Source organism: Notothenia rossii (assembly GCF_949606895.1).
Source record: "Notothenia rossii genome assembly, chromosome: 7".
In the NCBI taxonomy this organism is placed as follows: domain Eukaryota; kingdom Metazoa; phylum Chordata; class Actinopteri; order Perciformes; family Nototheniidae; genus Notothenia; species Notothenia rossii.
Window position 1 is genome coordinate 20962408 of NC_136905.1, and position 18749 is coordinate 20981156.

Genomic DNA, 18749 nt, shown 5'->3' on the forward strand with positions numbered 1-18749 from the left:
GTGTGTGCGTGTGTGTGTGTGTGTGTGTGTGTGTGTGTGTGTGTGTGTGTGTGTGTGTGTGTGTGTGTGTGTGTGTGTGTGTGTGTGTGTGTGTGTGTGTGTGTCAGTGTGTGTGTGTGTGTCAGTGTGTGTGTGTGCGTGCGTGCGTGCGTGCATGCGTGCGTGCGTGCGTGCGTGTGCGTGTGTGTGTATCTGCATGTGTGTTAAGTATGAGTTAAGGACTAATAAAGTGTAAGGCACCTAATTAAGCAGTCTTTGTTTATTCTCTATCGCAGTTGTATAAACTCAGCAGGCACAATACAGGGTGGTATGCCAGGTCGCTATGCTCTCATTTGAATAACTACAGACAAAGCAGGGAGAAAGAAGGGGCTAACCCACTTCAAAAGAAATTCATGCTTAATTGCAAATGTGCGTAAAAACTAGCAAAGACAAAGGAGAATGTTCTGATTAAAGCTGCATTGAACCTTGTTTGCAATCATGCACAACATGTGTCTGATCTTATTTGAAAAAGGTACATTAAATATCCTGGAAAGCGATAGATAACATTGATTCAATTACATTTATTAGACTTTTGATAAAATCTATTTCCCATTCCTTTGGCCAGCAGGTCCTAAATAGGGAGAGTGGATTCTGTCGAGACTGAAAATTGACTAAACCGTTCTCTAGACTGAATAACTTTGGATCAATACGTTTGTTGTTTTGTTTCTTTGCTTTGCTGCTGTGAATTGTTGAGGCGGCACAGCACTATGAAGTCAGAATAACAAGCACAGATGCATTGGTTCCTTTTCAGCTGCAAACATATAAAGACACAAACTGCACATGGATGGTTGGACTTTTTTAATTATAATGTGAGTCTGTCCTGAGACCCCTCCACCACTCCCCAACACACCCCCCTTTAAGAAAACAGGCTGGAAAACCTGAATGGGCAATCAGTGCTGTTCCGCCTGTGCACATTCCTGAATTCAGCACTCTAATAGTGCCATTCATTATAAGCCTTATTAAAATAAACACAGACTTGATGATATAATAACAAATAAACCAGGCTGCACATACTGTCATAATCGACAGAAATTAAAAGTGCCAAGAAGCTCTATATTACCACAGTAACCTGTTTCTCTCTCCTTCTTCTCTCCCACACGCACACACATTCACCCACTTACACACACACAAACACACACACCAAAACACACGTTGAAATAAAAGTAATCAAGGTTATTTAAATGAGTGTGCAGGCTGCATAAACACAGCAAACGGTAAAGAACATTACAGGCTATGCATTCTTAATCTCGCAAGGTGGTGAGAGGGGTTGTGCGGGGTGGGTGGTTAGGGTTCATTTACAAACAGTTTTGACCTCAAGTGGAGTATATTCATGTTACGAGACCACACATGGCAAGAAATATGCAGATCTTTACACAATAAAGAATATGAACTGCACGCCTAACATGTGTTTCGCTTGATGTGCTTATTCTGTGCAATGCTTTAATTTTAATGCACTCCATCTTTTTTTGTCACCAGAGTTAGGACCTCAGTAAGTATTACTCATAAAAAGCATCCAAAAGAAAGCGTGTCAGGGGATGTCGGGGGCAGGATTTGAGATTTAGTGTGATCTGCCTGTGAGTGTGAGGGAGGGACTGTGGGGTTCCTGAGTGCTACCAGCTGACGTTCCAATCCAAAGACTAATTGATTAAAGGGTTATGAACATGTGTGTATGGAGATGCTATTGAGAGCGCATGGCAAATATACGCCATATGGGCTAGGGATTGCACCTCAATTACTGTGAATGGGGTAAGTGCGCTATTTATCAGCGCCGCCTTTCCGGTTCACATGCTTTATGGTTAAATCTTTGCAGTCAGGCCCTGGATTTTGTAGAATCACAGACAGCCATAACAAATATTTCAGCATATATAACAGTGGAGGCCATTGGTTGGAACATTGGTAAAAATGTGGGAAACCTGTGATTTGTATTTACTCAATACAAATTGATTCAAACCAACCAAAACCCTAATTTTGGACTCCTGCATGTCTAAAGCTCATTATTTTGTGTACTTTATTTTGCTATTTTAATCTGTCCAAAAACTTAAATCTAAAATAGATCTTGTTGTCGCTGTGAGGTTTCAGGGCAGCCAGCGGTGACTGCAGGGAGTCACTGGAGGAAAATCCTGCTCAGAAATAGTCCAGCATACAATTCCCTTTAGAACCCAAATTGCCATTGTACTTCAGTTGAATATGGATTAAACACTTGAGATATAACAGGTTAATCATTCGACCTTCTCACTTTCCACAAAAAGGCAAAAGAGCATCTTTCCACAAATATCACACCGTTTTTTTGGAAGTGCATGTATCTGCCACTAACAAAAACAGATGTTTGTTATAGGCTAAATTACAACATCCCAACTCCCATTATAACAAAGGAAGTTTGACAATAAATATGATTTTAAAAAAAAGAATAATATTTTTTTTTACATCAAGTAGTCAGTAATCAATATCAATGATCAATGTCTATTTGCAATCCACAGGTGATTTGTATCAAATAAATATAAAATGCAATTCAAAGTTTATTGAAACAAAACGAATATTCTGCTTGCGGAGAGTGTATTTGAGGCTGACACTGTGGATTCATTCAATGCTACGCAGAACTTCAGTGCCAAAGTGAGGATTAGGCCTATTTCATAGTGCTCTGTTTTATTGTAGTGAAAATGTGCATTGGGGGCTACTGCTGGATGAATCTACGCTACCAAATTGAACTAATTGCACTGTTGCCGGCCCAATGGGCCCCGTCTGGGACTCAGGAGAGCAAAGAGCTGAGAGCAGGCGAGTACATTACCGAGTCTGACTAATTGCTCACACCTGTGCCTGCCCAGTTGAGTCTGCCGGGGATTCTAGGGAACGATAAAGAGCAAAACTGGAAACATATGAGCGAGGCAACAGGAGTTAAAGTTTACAGATCATATCCATCTACCTATACATCCATATTGAAGTGGATTGGTCAAGGGATGTTTAAAGTCTAATATAGTGTTGCACTTTAAATACAGTGTCAGGTTCCACTCCATATGTTGGATGAATTTGCACCTGCAGAAGTATAATGTATTTCTCACTCAAGTTCTGAAACCTGGAAAATGTAAGTGGCCTGTTTTGTCACCAGCTCAAATATCCGATCTCAGCCCCCTCTCTTTTTCTGTTGTCAAAAAAGAAAACAAAAAAACAAAAAGAGACATGAAGTGACTGCTTAGGTGCAACAGAGAAAGCATTGACTCTGAGATACTCTGAAGTTCTGAATCAGACTGTTTCCAATTTCAGCGCCGTCTGCTTTTAGTTACCTGAAGAGTGGAGTACCACATGATGGACATTATATGGAAGCTATAGTATAAAATAAAAAAACAGCTATAAGGAATATCCATTGAATCTGGTTTCTGTAACTTGAGGCTGTCATACCTAACAACCTTTCTTTTAACATTTAGTTTTATAATGTAATTTTATCAATTCTGTTTAAAGTATAGAACTATGATAATTGTTTTCCAAGGTTTTCATGTACTGTTTATGACATGTTGAATGTTGTCTTCACATTTAAAGTGGAGGACAATAGAAAGAAGGTGGGCAAAGAGAGAATTGGAGAAGGAAGTGAGCAGAACAAAATGAGAAGAGAAGAAGCTGTTGTCTGACCAGAGGCTTCCTGGACAGAGCAGAAATGATCTCTGAATCTCACAGCATGCATTACACACACCCCTCACCACACAAACAGCATGAATCCTGTGCACGTGCCTTGTAGCCGCCACACATCATGCCTTGGAGACACTAACACAAACACTAACACACACAAGCAAGACCTCAAACTCTGACCGATATGGTGTCCACAGTGATCTCAATATAATCCCAAAAGATTTGTCTCAATCTGGAGGCAAAACAAACTATCAACAAAAATCCACGATAACTTTCCAACTCTTCTTATTCAAACTAAATATATTCCTGAGGTTGCTGTTCTTTTTGGTCTACCCAGAAATGTCAAATTAAATTCATAAAACAGCTGCCCGACTGTAATTTAAAGATGCTGAATCTTGAATATCCAAGCAAGCAACATCTACCTCCATCATCAGCTACCTGATTGTCCCCTGGCCATAACACTTTTTTTAAATTGTGCGTAAATACGTACTTCAACTCTGTGACCGTCTGTTCAACTTTGCCTTACCATTGTCTTCACCTCTGAATTTCTACATCTACAGGCACAACACATATCCACTACATCAACCATGTTTTCTCTGTGAATTGGTGTAATTGTGGACCTTGTGTATTGTTGTTTGTGACCCCACCTTCATTTTTGTTACACCTTCTGCTTAACACATCTCTCAAAGGGTATGATGTGTTCTGCACCTTATGTAAGAGATATAACAAAGAAATCACCATCTGTATGGGTTTGTAAGGAAGGGATTGTGTGTGTGCACCTATATCCATGAGCATGAGGGCACAAAGCCATCCCCTTATGGCCTATTGTTTTGGAAGGCTACGACTCCTGCTCCCCTCCCCTAGATGTTGGGGGAATAGAGCACAGTCTGGCTAATATTTAACTAATGACTGTGCCTTCCAGACTCGACCGCCCTCCTCTCACCAACTGCCAGACCTGAGCCATCTCTGCAGTAAGCGTCACTGAAGTGTGGCTGTGTGAAACAGAAAGTGCACGGATGGGGCTCTGCACAGCATCAGGGGAGAGGGGTATTGGAGAAAATAACTGTTGGAGAGCCCATAAAACAGCTGTGAGTAAGGGAGAGATAGATGCATAGTGTTGTGTGGGAGGCCAACGAGTCCAGCAGTCTGAGAGAATGCCATATGCTACCTTGAGGCAGGCAGAGTCTGGCGTAAGGAGAAGCAGAGTTAGAAAAGAGCGGCTGGTTTCCATCAGCACTGATATTATATGTGTCTGCCTTCACATTTCTCACCAAGGAGCACACTTATAGATGGAGGCTATGCCACTGAGAGGGGAAACAAGAGAAGGGGCTGAAAGATGGAGAGGAAGGGAGGCACAGAGATATGGAGATTGAGTGAAAAGGCATAATTAGATAATGAGGTCTGTGATCATCAAGTGGGAGAGACAGAGGAAAACAGAAGTCTGTAAGGGCAAAATAACAGAAAGAGCGGGAGTTAAGAGGAAGTCTGGGAAATGGGGGAAGGAAAGGCGGGAACATAGATAAAAGATAAAGCACAGCTGATTATTGTTTTGGTGTCACCAATGTGGACTGAGGCCCCCAGTGCTGCCAGGCAAATGTAGTATTAGTCACTTCAATAATTAATCACCCTGGGAGCATGTCTTTGCAGCCATGCTCTGACCCATTTCTTGAACATTTTTATCAACAGTAACATTCCCACAGAGCCCCTCTTCTTCCATACCTTCATTTAAGGAGGTGGGGGTGGCCGCCCAAATCCTCTGGGTCAAGCCTGGTCATTTATTAGCCCCATTTCTCGGGAGAAATAAAAGTAATCGTGCTGCTCTTCTCAAAGGCTGGAAACCATGTGGGGAGACAGAATAGCGGCTCGGCTGTGGCCCAATGGGCCCGGCTGACTGTCTGTCCTTGTGAAATATGAAGCCCATATGTAGGACGGCCATCTGAAAGAGAGACCCAACAGGGTTCCTTCAGGCTTTGATGCTCATCACCACAAAAGCAGATGGTGGTGTCCTGGTCTTAAAACTTTTTTTGTAACAATCCCCCCCTCTTCTTTTATCCAATCCTATCCGGCCTATTAGCCCCCTGCCTGTCATGGTCTAGCAGCCTATGCTTAGCCCCCGGGGGGCTTCCAGATCTATGGAATGAAGTCAAGCTTCCCTATTGACACAGGTCTCGCTGGATAGCTTTGAATAGAATTCAACCGAGTGAAAAGGCATGTTTTAGAGGACAAAATGGAATAAGGTGTTGGATGGATCAATACAGCAGGGTTTTGACTTGAAATGCTTTGCTCTCTATGAGCTCAGACAAAGCAGTGCTGACTGCAGGTGGCAAAGAATTTTTCCGGACATTGAGTAAAAATTAACAAAGGCTGTTTAATGGAAGAGAAACCTGCATGCATCTGTGTGAAAGATTGGGATCAAAATAGAGGGATAACCCGCTGTGTGTGCTCGATGTGTATGCCTTCCCTCTTCATTAAAACAGGGAGGATTTGTCACTGAGGTCCACTCCAAACCTGTGCTGCTCTCACTCGAGCAATATCGGCACCAGAAAGGCAATCAACGACTTAAAGTCAGGCACAATGTAAATAGGTCTGAGGAGCCCATCTGTAGTAATCCAACAGTCCCTCCTGCACCAGCCTGCGCTCCGTCTCTCCGTGGCACAAGCCAATTAACTGTTAGATTCAGAGTCGGGGATGAACACCCTAATTGATTACATGGCAATAGTTGATTAAATTATCAATTTGGGCACAAAAAGCTGAGCGGAGGTGTAAAGCCCGGAAGTTGGCTGAACGACTTCTTCAGTAACTTGGCAGCCCAATTGCTGTATGTGTTTGTTTAAGCGCAGGAATGGAAAGTAAAAGGAGGGAGGCACGGAAGCAGAGGCAGAGGCAGGCAGACTGACACTTGCTGTAGCTACTGTAGGTTGTTTACTTGCAGTCTCTGACTTACACCTCTCCTCTGCCTCTTCTTTCTCCTCAACACAGACATTCTTGGCTGCCTGAAGCGCACAGAGAAAGTCATACACACAGGCAGAGAGGCACACATAAATATAAACGCACACAAACACACACATATTTGCACAAATACCAAGCAGAAATGTATTTTATGGCATTATCGATGTAGACACATTGTATATATACAGTTGCATTCACATAATAAAATACCCTCATTAAAGACACACAGACAGAATAAACATGCATAATTAAAACAAAAATGAACACCTTTAGACATTTCCACTTGCACATTCTTAGGTGCAAACACATGAACACACAAGGGTATTCAGGGATTTGTAGCATTTTAATCACATGGGGGAAAAAAACCTTATTTTGCCCATCATGCCTGTGATTCTGCTTTGTTTACCCTGTCATGGAGAGTTGCTCCGTTCGATCAGGCTGGAGAGGCACTAGGTTGGGTGGTTGTGCTAACGAAGTCTCAATGTGCCGTCTGTCGACAGGGTAATTTCCCAGGATAGAATTGTGTTCTCACTTCTCCGGGTTCTGCTGGTAAAGATAGAAGAAGATCAGCACCTGAGTCATTGGAGAGGAGAAACCAAATGGGTATATACACTCCATCCACTATCCTTCCTCAAGGTCTGAGTAAAGCGCACAGCAGATAGACCATTGTATTTTTTTCTCCACATGTTGAACTAGGAATAAAATACAATTAAACTAAAGATATGTTTTACAGTATTCAGTTAAGCAGGTCCACATTAGTGCATCTGGCAATTCTCAATTAACTGCCGCACATTAACTATTACTATGCCAGAGCAAAATGATTTCACACTCCCATGTTCTCTATATTAGACAACCTACATAATTAAGCAAGTCTTTCTGCTTCAAACACAGGGCAGCATGTGAGCGAGAGCCTACCAATGTCAAGAATCTCATGCAGCTGTTTAATAATTGAAAACTTTGAATCTAATATTCATATTTTCATCTAATGGGTGGTTTTGGGCGATACTGTAAGAGATGCAAGAAATATGTTCTTGTTGTAAAAGAGAAAGGTCTCATTAGGATTACGTAGAGACAATTTTGTGTTGAGTTTGGTGCCGTTTAAATGATCAAGCCCTAATGTAAACTAAGAAGTACAACAATAACATTGAAAAATACATTTATTATCTATTTCATGTTACAAAATAATTGTTCATGCCAACGACAGAAAATATTTCTCTCTCCATTTGATATCATATTAAAACAGAATATTGTTGGATTATTTCTCTGACAAAACATGACAATAAAAGAATACCCCTTGGACATTGATAACTGGGATGGACATTTTTACAATTTGTTAAACCAAAAAATCAAGATAATTGCTAGCTGCAGCCCTACTGTAAATGGTGTATGAAGGAGCTGTAGTGATGCGTTTTTGAGGCTCACACTGCTGCAGGCCATGATATCAAACAGAGCAAGAGGACAGTATACAGCGGCCATCACTTCCTGTCTTTTACTGTAAAGTTTTGGCTGACAGAGAAAACCATCTCTCTCTCATTATATACCCCCTGTCAGCTTTTGATGACTTTTCACACAATGACACATATGTTACACCTCTTTTCCATTAACAGGAAATGGTCCTGGAACAATGTGCTACTCTGGCTGTGCAGGATGGAAACGAGGAGGTGGTGGAGAAAGAATGCGCAGACTATCGGGAGTGATGGGAAGGGTCTTCATTGAACAATGTTTTTTAAGTTGTTGGAGACAAAAAGTGTGCCATGGGGACTTCTCCATCAATCTGGCAGTGTCCACACTTTGCATGGATTTGTAAACATGCTGTGTATGTGTGAATACAAGAGTACGCAGCAGGGGGTCCATGGATATAAGGCACTGCAAGTGGTCCTCCCAGATGGTTGAGTCCCACTGCAAGTAGGAGGTCTGCAGCTTTTATCTATGACAGGCAGTAGGTCTTAACATCCTCCACACACACTGCTCTGCTGCTAGCCTGAGGCCCACAGGGCTGGAGCTATGAGGGAGGCAGGGTGTCCCAACGCAGAAACAATTCCCTGCTTCCCCCTCAGTCTTTTTTTTTACTAGAGAAAGAAAAGACCTCAATGACAGCCGCTGCTCAGAAACGCAGGGGATGGAGGATGCTCACTCTGTTATTTGGCAAGGTCTATCTTACCTAACTGCCACAGGGGCGCACATTGGTTACTTAAACTTTTTTTGTTTAATGTACTAAAATTGTTTGGGCCCCTGTCAGTCACGGGCCCTTAGAATTGTCCTAAATGTTCACCCCCTTACGGCGCCCCTGCACACACACACACGCCCATGAATGCCTTTGCACAGATTGACACGCACAAATGCCCCTGCATGGTTTTTTCTTCCTCGGAGGGTCGAAGCTTGTCCAGAGCATCAGCATTGTTGGAGAGGCTTAGTGAAGGAGAGAAGAAAAGTCTTCGAGAGGAAGAGCAGAAAACAGAGAGACAGACACGGAGATGCCAGGAGACACTGAGCTGCGGCGCATTCCTAATCGACTTTCTGCCAACTTGCAAATCCAGCATTCTCATCTGGTCTACACAAGGTCAACTGTGAGATGTTCTGAAACAAACAAAGTGAGACAGAGGGTGACGTTGGACGGGGAAGGACTGAATGAGTTACTGGTTCAGTGAATAACTGTTAACAGACAGAGGTGACAGGGTCTAGATTAAGGACAGTGTGTCTGCTGCTACATAAGGTGAATTTTAAAAGTTGTCTGCTTCAGTGTCCTCCACGATGCCACCTTGTTACCACTCAAATCTCCAGGAAGTCATTTTTCAGGGAGGCCAGTGTGTGCCAGTGTGTGTCAGTGTGTGTCAGTGTGTGTTGGGGTGTGTGGAAATCATAGCTGATAGAGGTTATTCTTTTATCCTTTGACCCAGATTTGAGGGAGCACTGAACAGGGGACATGAAAGACACGGACCTCCCAGTGGAGCCGGGGTCATGTGCAACCTGAACACAGGCGCACACCGGCACAGCCAGCCGAGCAGAAAACACCATTATGCATACACAGTCCACGCAGACACACATTGCACATATGCTCGCAAAAGATGAATGCATGCACACACGTTTAGAAAAAGACCATGTGATCAGGAAAACCAAAAACAGGTCATCTCGCACGGAAATACTTCCACACACACCTGCCCCAGCTCTCACGACAGGCCTTCCCCCCTCATGCACAGGGCATATTAGTTCCAATGAGGCAATATGCAATCACTGATTATTATTGGCAAAACAGACACAATCTCAGTCATTAATATACACATTTAGATGTAAATACTGCCCTTATTCACACCTGTGCTTCTTTGTACATATTGTTGCAATGGCATGAATGACTTTTTTCACTGTTATACAAGCACACGCATTAACAGGATATTAATTGTGTCTGTAAGCATGGCAACGATGGAGGAGAGTGTTAACGGTCTTTTCATTCCTTAGATACGGTCTTATTGTGATGTAGTGGTGAAGGAAGGTGGCGTGGGTTAAGTGGCTCTCAAAATAAGTTATTAGAGCAAAAATAGGAGGAAGGTCACAAACAAGTTACAGATGATGGTCTGTGTGAGTTTCCATGTTGATACACCAATGAATGAAAAAATAGTGAATATTAGGTGAAAGAGATTGAGAGAGAAATTGCAGAGGAGCAGAATGGACAGTTTTAAAGTGTGAAATGGGCACATTTACAGGCAGAAACTTGGATTTACTGGAGACACAATATTGGGCTTCCGCCAGTATAAAATATGGTGCCTCACCTACAACCAGATGGTTCCTCACTTCTGACCGAAACCGCCGCACTTCCATCCCTCTCCCCCTGTTTCAGTTGTTGTCTCCTACCTCCCCCTCAAGAAGTGTAATAGCTCAATGATGTAATTTCAGCAACTCAACTTAGTGCCACAACCAATTGTGCTGTCACGAAAAAAAATAGTCTTTACTCTGGGTACAGTATGAGTGACATTCTTTGGCCAGGCTCCTACAATGACTCCCTATGCCCGCTGAGCTCCCTTGAGGTACACTTCTTGTTAGAGGGGACAAGTCAGCTTGGAGAAGAAAGCCATTACCAGAGAAGAAAGGTATCGGGCAGCCTCCTGCTGGTGTAAATTGAAACCAAATACAATGGCTCCAAGCCAAGGAAGTATTCTGGGAAATCTAATATGGCCATTTCCTTGCCTTGCTGGTAATTCTAAGCTTCATTCACCTTATTTGAGAAATGTCTTTGGCAGGATTTCTCTTTTCAGGATTGAAGAGTTTTTATTTTCTGAAATACAATTAAAGTATAAATAAAGTATCTATGAAAGAACAATGCCCCAGAGACTCTCTGCCAATAATTCTACAACATCTTATTTTCCTTTTTCACTTTGAGAAATCCCTCGTCACCTACTTAGTAATTGCAGTCCTCTCTTCCTCCTCTCTAGTCACAGTAAAGCCTGGGAGCTTGGCCACATGGTTCAGGGCTGGGCTACAATGCACAAGGACGAGGGGGGATGAGGAAACTAGTGGGGGTTCAGAGGCATAAAAGTTCCTTTCTTCTCCGCCCTTGCCTCTTTCTTTGAGCCAGAACAGAGGGTTGCCACGGCGATGAGGTTGGTTTGTCTCCCACGGCGTGGTCTGGGAAGAGCAGCAGCTTGCTCTGACATTTACTCAGGCTGGAGGAAACAGAGACGATAGAGGAGAGAAACACACAGACATACAAACACATACAACGAGGAGAGAGAGGGGGACGCATTAGCAACCAGCGATTGCAGAGTGGATGGATTTAACGATAACACCTGTAACATCATGGGGACGTGGAGAATTGGCTGCCACTGCCTTTATCTGAAGCTTTTATCTCCTTCTCAGTATCCATTCATCCCCAACTTCTATTCCTGGCCTCCTTTTTCATTTGCTTTCATTTAGATCTTGCCAGCTAGTCAGTAAGCTAACACATATACCCATCTTCATATTCACTGCCAAACTCATACACAGAACCAATGTGCACATAAATGCACACACAAACACTATGGTCATCCTTCTGGGAGGTCAACTACCAACAATGCCAAATGTTCTGAAGTCAAAACTGGGACTCTTTCCCAGAGATTCTAGTGAACAGAGCTTTTGTTCAACAGCTCAGCAGAGGAAAAGTTGACCCAGGAAACTGCTATTGAACCGATTCTTCTACTGTATATTCCTTATCTTTTGGTGTGTGTGTGTGTGTGTGTGTGTGTGTGTGTGTGTGTGTGTGTGTGTGTGTGTGTGTGTGTGTGTGTGTGTGTGTGTGTGTGTGTGTGTGTGTGTGTGTGTGTGTGTGTGTGTGTGTGTGTGTGTGTGTGTGTGTGTGTGTGTGTGTGTGTGTGTGTGTGTGTGTGTGTGGTGGATTACTCGGGCAGACATGTAATGTCATCATGTGCATGTGTGGCGACCTGAGATGTGAAGGTTTTTGGATCCAACAGGTGTACAGTGACTATCTCCACGCTGAAAAATCCTGTAACGCTTGAGAACACACAGCGAATCAAAAACACTTTTCAATTTTATCAAAAGCTGTTCAAACGCTGCATGTTTTGTTGAGGACAAAAGTCAGCCATATCAGCAAATACAGCAAGCGAATAGAGGTAAGAAGAAATTGACTGATGCGATGTGGGCATACAAGATAAGCAGAGAGTGTAACGTACTGTCACACTTACAGTAAACACGTGGTGTTTTTTTCCTAATGGATCAGTTAGCATATAACCCACAAAAGACAAAGAAAGAAGAGGGAATGCATCACAATATGCCACAATCCAAGTCATGCAACATTAGCCGCAATGCTGATAGAAAATAGCAGAATTTCATGAGATACATCCATATGTGCCACTTTGGCACTTAACTTCTAAACTTCAGTAAGAATATGCTAATGCACACTTTTCTATCTGACGCTGAAATACACAAGGCTCTCTGTCAGTGGTGAATGAGCTTTGTTACCCTGAGACTGGAGCTCCAGTGGAAATGTTCACTTTTAGCCTCATTCGAATTCTTCTGAATCTAAAAAAGGGCAACTTCAATGGGGATACTCTTTGTTAGCATTACCCACATGAACACAGAGGTATAAAAAGACAGTTATCCCAACTTGACAACAAAACTTTCTCTTTTCAGAGTAGTATATTTCCTGTTCACAACCACACTATGCACTCTGTGGCATTTGCTCTTTGGTTTTCAAAGCAAAGAAAATGTTAAAAGCCCAGCAGCAACATTTGTTAAGAATACATATTTCACAGAGATGATAACGCAAAAATCTCAACCCACTTATTGCCAAATGTTCACCTAAGATAAAACTTTCATAACACTTTAAATTGTAGCGATGTGCCAACGATTACATTAAGAAGCTTTCACACTTTGTTAACCCCTTAAAGTTAAATATCTCATCATTGATATGCTTTATTGAGGAATTGAATGCAGTAATTTGTTTCCATATTTGCCTTGCATTTGGCAACATATCTTTGCTATGGCGTGTTCTGCCATGAAAAAGATATCGCAGCAGTTAGTCTCTCATCCTCCTGAGAGAACAATCCTATTTTTCTATTCATACTCTAATCCTTACCCACAATTTACCATCTTACATTAATAATGTGGTCAATTTACGCTGACCTTTACAACATAATAAAAAAGTCTTACCTGTAAAAGATTTAAATTGTACTGTACAGGATGGCAGCTTCTGCTATGTGAACTTATACCGTACTAAGTTACTTTTTGATGAATGTAAACATAACATTCAGAAATGTAATTGATCTAAACAGTTAACACCGGATTCCATAACTATTTTTAGTAGTTATTACTCATATTACTTATATCTTACTCTAACAGCAGTATCTTTATTCCTTGCCAGTTTTTGCCACCATGAGCTTTTGAGAAATGGTAGCTTCATCACCTCTGTGGCCTCCATAAAATGAAGTAACTTTCCCTTTTATAAACCAAGGCAAGCAAACACTCCTATACAACATAAATCAATTTAAAACATATTACTAGACACTTATTTCCCCCTTTTCTGATATGATTTCGCCATTACTATTTACGTTTATCAAATGAGCAAAACAGCGCTTTGGGCGTTGTGTGTGGTCAAAGCTGGCATTGCACACTCAATATCAAAATATGACAAGGAGATAGAGGTTTAATGTGCTTTCACTCTCACGCTCCCTTTTTATTCTCAATCGACTGCAAAATAGGCAAAAAACAACAGCAAAAAACAACAACCCTCAAATGCATTTTGAAGCTAGACATGATATAGCCCTATGACAAATAACAGAAAGTAGACGTTATTTAAATGAAACAACCGGGAGAGTTAGCTTGTTTTGCAAAGCTGCTAATGTGTAGGCTAAGTATGATGGTAGCGATGGGAATACTAGTAGCCTCCATGTGTCCTTCTGATTAATTCTATTAACAAAAACTAAAACACAGTTTGACATATGAATACTTCATCTCCATGACAAGAAATACAATGGATTTAGACATCAACTAAGGTGGGTTTAATACACCCATTTGTCTGTGCCTGTCTATCTCTGTTTACGTAATTGCTTACTGTTTTTACATGTCTACCTTGCCGTGTGGATTTAACTTTTCAGTTTCTTGTTGAGGCCATAGTGTACCTTGTGTGCCTGACACCAAGTCCTTTTTAGCTGCTGTCAACACAGACCGTTTGTCGGGAGGGAAAAATAGCTTTAAATAATTTGCAATTTCCTCAGCCTTATTGTATTGGTTTGGTGCGCGCTTCAGTCACCTGTTGTGTGATTTGTGAATGCGCCTGCGTAGAAGGCCTTCTAACTGCTTCTGAAAATTCGTCCATTCTCGATTTGAAACTATAAAATGTTAGGCCTTCTAAGTATTTGTCTGCAAATCATGTAGCTCAGATACTGCTGTGTAAGTCATGTAATTGATACAAGTACTGTTAAAAGCTCCTGGTGGACACTGTTGCTTTTACCAATTATATTTCTTATCTATTTCACTATTTTGAGTTGAATAGGTTTATGCACGGCCAATAGCTCAGCCCAAATCTACACCTAAAAGCGGGAACACTTTTTCCAACACTGCTGTTCACAAGTGTTCATTTATTATTTTCCACTGTTATGTTTTCAATAGTAAAAACAATTCAAACTGCATGCTATTGGGGATATAATGAAAGTCATGAACATTGCCACTATTTACAAATTGTGATAATGCAGCCAGTATTGAATGATGAAAGACGTCGTGCATTTGTCACTAAATTGGGTAAGAGGGCAGGGTTTCATTCGAACTTTTCTTCTTTACAATTTAGATTTTTCAACATGATAAATTGAAAGATTTATACATGCAAAATCATTTACATAAAACCCCAGTGTTGAAATGCAGAGTGATGCTACTTCTAGGATCAGAAATGATAAAATTATCTGTGCTTTTTATTTTTGATATGAAGTTTTTCTTCCACTTTTATTTGAATGCTATTCTCTTCTTTTGTAGACTCCTTCCAATGAACACATGCTGACATGGTCATAGCTTCATTTGTACACTCTGTCTCCGTACATGTGGTCACTCCCACAGTGATATGGGTATAAAGACAGACCAAACGATGCTTTGTAGCGGATTTATCTTCTTGCGTATGATCTTATCACTTGCCGAAGGCATTTTGCTACAAACCAATGGGGGTCTCAAACTTGTTCTTCTCTGCCACGTGTCCTATCGGCCCCTCAGTCTCAGTGGGTCAGTCATTCTGTGAGGCTGAACTCAGGGGGATAGAAGCAGCAGGAGCGAGATGAGCCTGGAGGGGATCTTCTCACCCTGAGACGAGTGATTACTTCGCTGGGACTAAGTTATGCTAATGCATTCATCTCCAAAAGCACCGTGATTATTTAGAGTTCCTCACCAACTGTTTTAGATTTTGTTCGCTTGCTATTTTATGCAAAGATGCCTTTTTTTCCCCAGCCCTCAGTTGCCACAGTGCTTGCCGAGCTGAGTGAGATAAGAAGGGAGAAAAATTCGGAAGATTGGTGAATTCTTTGCCCTTATTTTAATGTGCCCTTGATGTGTGAATGAATGCAAATCAGAAAATATGTCTACTTTTTCCTAGAAGTATCGCGCATGTTGCCATTTTACAAAATGACAGTGGAGTGGAATAGAACAGATGATATTGCATTCAGCATATTACTACCATATTTCTCTGACCCTCTAAAATGTCCAATGTTTTATTTAAAAGGTTTTGACACTTTCACTTTAATCCATACAAACTGTTTGCATTCCCTCCCTGCCTCAGAGCTATCCCCCCGTTGTCCCATTTGGACAGTTGTTTTAATGCCATATTCCACCTGTGCCTGGCGTGTCGTTTGAGGTGAGGCAGCGTCCTGTCTGTGGTGTTCCTGTGGAGCAGCGTCAGGGGATATCAGCAGCATAATACCAGAGTGAATATGTTAGAGCATATTCCCTCTAATCCTGAGCATACTGTAATCAGAGGAGACTAGGCTTCCTACCGCTGTGACTGCACAAACACATGCTATTGGTCTGCAGAGGTGTGTGGGTGTGGGAGGGGTAACAAGTTGGGAGGAAGAGGAATGGAGGGGACGAACAAATTGAAGGACTTTTGAGGGAGACACAAAGAAAGTATATAAAAGGGAGACAGCAGAAACCTAACAAGAGAAAATGTTGATAAGATGCGGCCGGAAAACTATTTAAGTAGTTGAGGTGTTGGTCAAGAAACAATGGGAAATAAATAGAAGAAGTTGCAGAGAGATTTAAGAGGAATCTATAGGCCTGCAGAGATTTTCAGAGAATTTGATGGAGATTTCTGGAAATGAGAGCACTGCCCAGATGCGCTGCAGAAAGCAACATCTGCAGCATTAATTACAAAAGCCCCCCTCCCTCACCCCCACCGCACTTCACCACCTGTTTTTCTTTCAATGGCCCCACTATACGTGAGTGAAATCAAGGAATCCGCATTCAGCACTATGGCTGATGCAATCACATACAACCTGCATCCTCCCTCCCGCCCCTCTATCTCAAGCCATTCTCACACACACACACACACACACACACACACACACACACACACACACACACACACACACACACACACACACACACACACACACACACACACACACACACACACACACACACACACACACACACACACACACACACACACACACACACACACACACACACACACCACCGCAAACAATTCCCTGCGGGTATCTTGATGTCTGATCTATTAGGAAGTGAAAGTGAGAAAGAGAAAATAGAAGCTCTCTGTCACCTAAGATGTCTTGTCCATGTGGTTTGTTTCTTTCCTTGCCACTGAATTGATTTGGTGAGTCAACCGCTTCACTGATTGAGAGATTGTCAGCCCCAAGAGGACGGAGGCGCACTCTGGATGCGGTGTGACGTGCTCATTGCCATGTGAGGACTATGTTGTGCCGGCGTTAGTGGTCGCTACATGTTGCTGCTATCTGGATCCCAAGATTACATCTGCTCAGCTGGGATTGTTTTCCTGCTGCTCTCATGGAAGGATGTTGAAATTGTATCAGAGATTAAGCTCAACCTATTTCACGGCCAGCGATGAGATTTGGGTCGATCTTTACCTTCTAAGGTCTCGGGGTGAGAGCAGGACAGTGTTTATAAAGTGACAGATTGTAACACATGTGTCAAATGTCTCTAAAAGAAGGATCTGCAAAGAGGATTTGTGGTGAAAAAGCACCAGATCAACTCTTGGTGTAGGCTACCCTTATACCAAGTGGTAAACGCCTGGGCTTATCTGAATGGAGCGAGAGGATTGATGCAAAAGCACTACAAGCCTCTTATGGTTGAAGATCTCTTGCATAGAGAAAAAATGCCCATGTGACAGGCCGCTCCTCCCTGCTTAACCTGCAGGCTTTCAGCTCTTTTGCCCATTTTGGCCCAAATACTGCTGGGCTTTTCCAACTGATCAATTGAATAATTGAGTGGCAATTCAGAAATTCAACATTTAAATGTTGGATCAATGGTATGGATTCCAGAAGTCAGAGTTGCATCTGATACGCGGCTGTCAAACCAGCATCGTTTAGAAACCGTAGCAACATCCAACAGTATACAGTATTTTTGAAGGACGTACTCCCTCTTTTTTTCACACACACGCACGCACACACACACACTCCTTCACACAGGAGAATGCAGGGTTGAAGAGCTCGAGCCAGAGAAAATGGGATATAAGAATAAGCTGCAGTGAAAATGATATCAGCTGTTACAACACTAATGAACACCAACACGAAGGCGGAATAGAGATAGAAAACTACATTTCCTTTTTTCCCCGCTTGACCTCCAGCTGAGATTCAAAGGCTTTAATTCTCCCGGTGATGTCGGGATCCAAACAGCTACAGTGAATAAACAAGATTACCCATTTGAACATGCCAGTAAATCTTATCATATTGGAGCAGGGAGAAGAGCTGGGATACGGGACCAAAGCAATAAGGTTGACAGAGGCCAAGACGCAGGCATCCATGGTTGCTGAACACAATTCCTCCCTCAAACAAATCTTCCTATTTCATTTTGTGACTTACTGTAGATTTCTTTCTTCGGTTGTGGAGAGAGCTTGATGTGTCATATGTTGTGGCAGCAAGAATTATCCCTCTTCACAGGCGTGAAGCATGCACTGTATCAAATATTATTCTCTGTCAGATATTAATCACAACTGGATTTGCAGGAAGGCTTCATTATACAACCAGTCATTTTTCTTTCTTCCTCTCTCATTTCATTTCACGCTGAAAATATAATATCTTGACAAAATGAATCTCCAACTGAACTCTAAGAAGTTTGCTGCTCGGGAACAATGTATTTTCAGAAAGCTGTAGACCCATTGTACTTGGGGATTGGCTCACCAGTTGGAATCGGATTTGGTGAAGATAAAAGCGAGAAGTCTTGGATCTCTATACGCTCAGATTCCAAACTAATTGTCGTTCTCAATGTAAAGCGATATGGAGCAGAAGCCTCTTGTTAAGCGGCCTTGTGCCAGATTTGGTTCTTAGCATGAGGCGAACAGAAGCTGTGCTGTAGGGCTAGTTTGCGATGAAGGCCGGGGGAAGTCAGAGATGGCTCCAGAAGACGCAGAGGCAGCCGGTGGAGCCGTGCCACACACCCCTTAGTCAGGGAGTAATTTCCTGATTCCATCATGAACGTCATGCCTC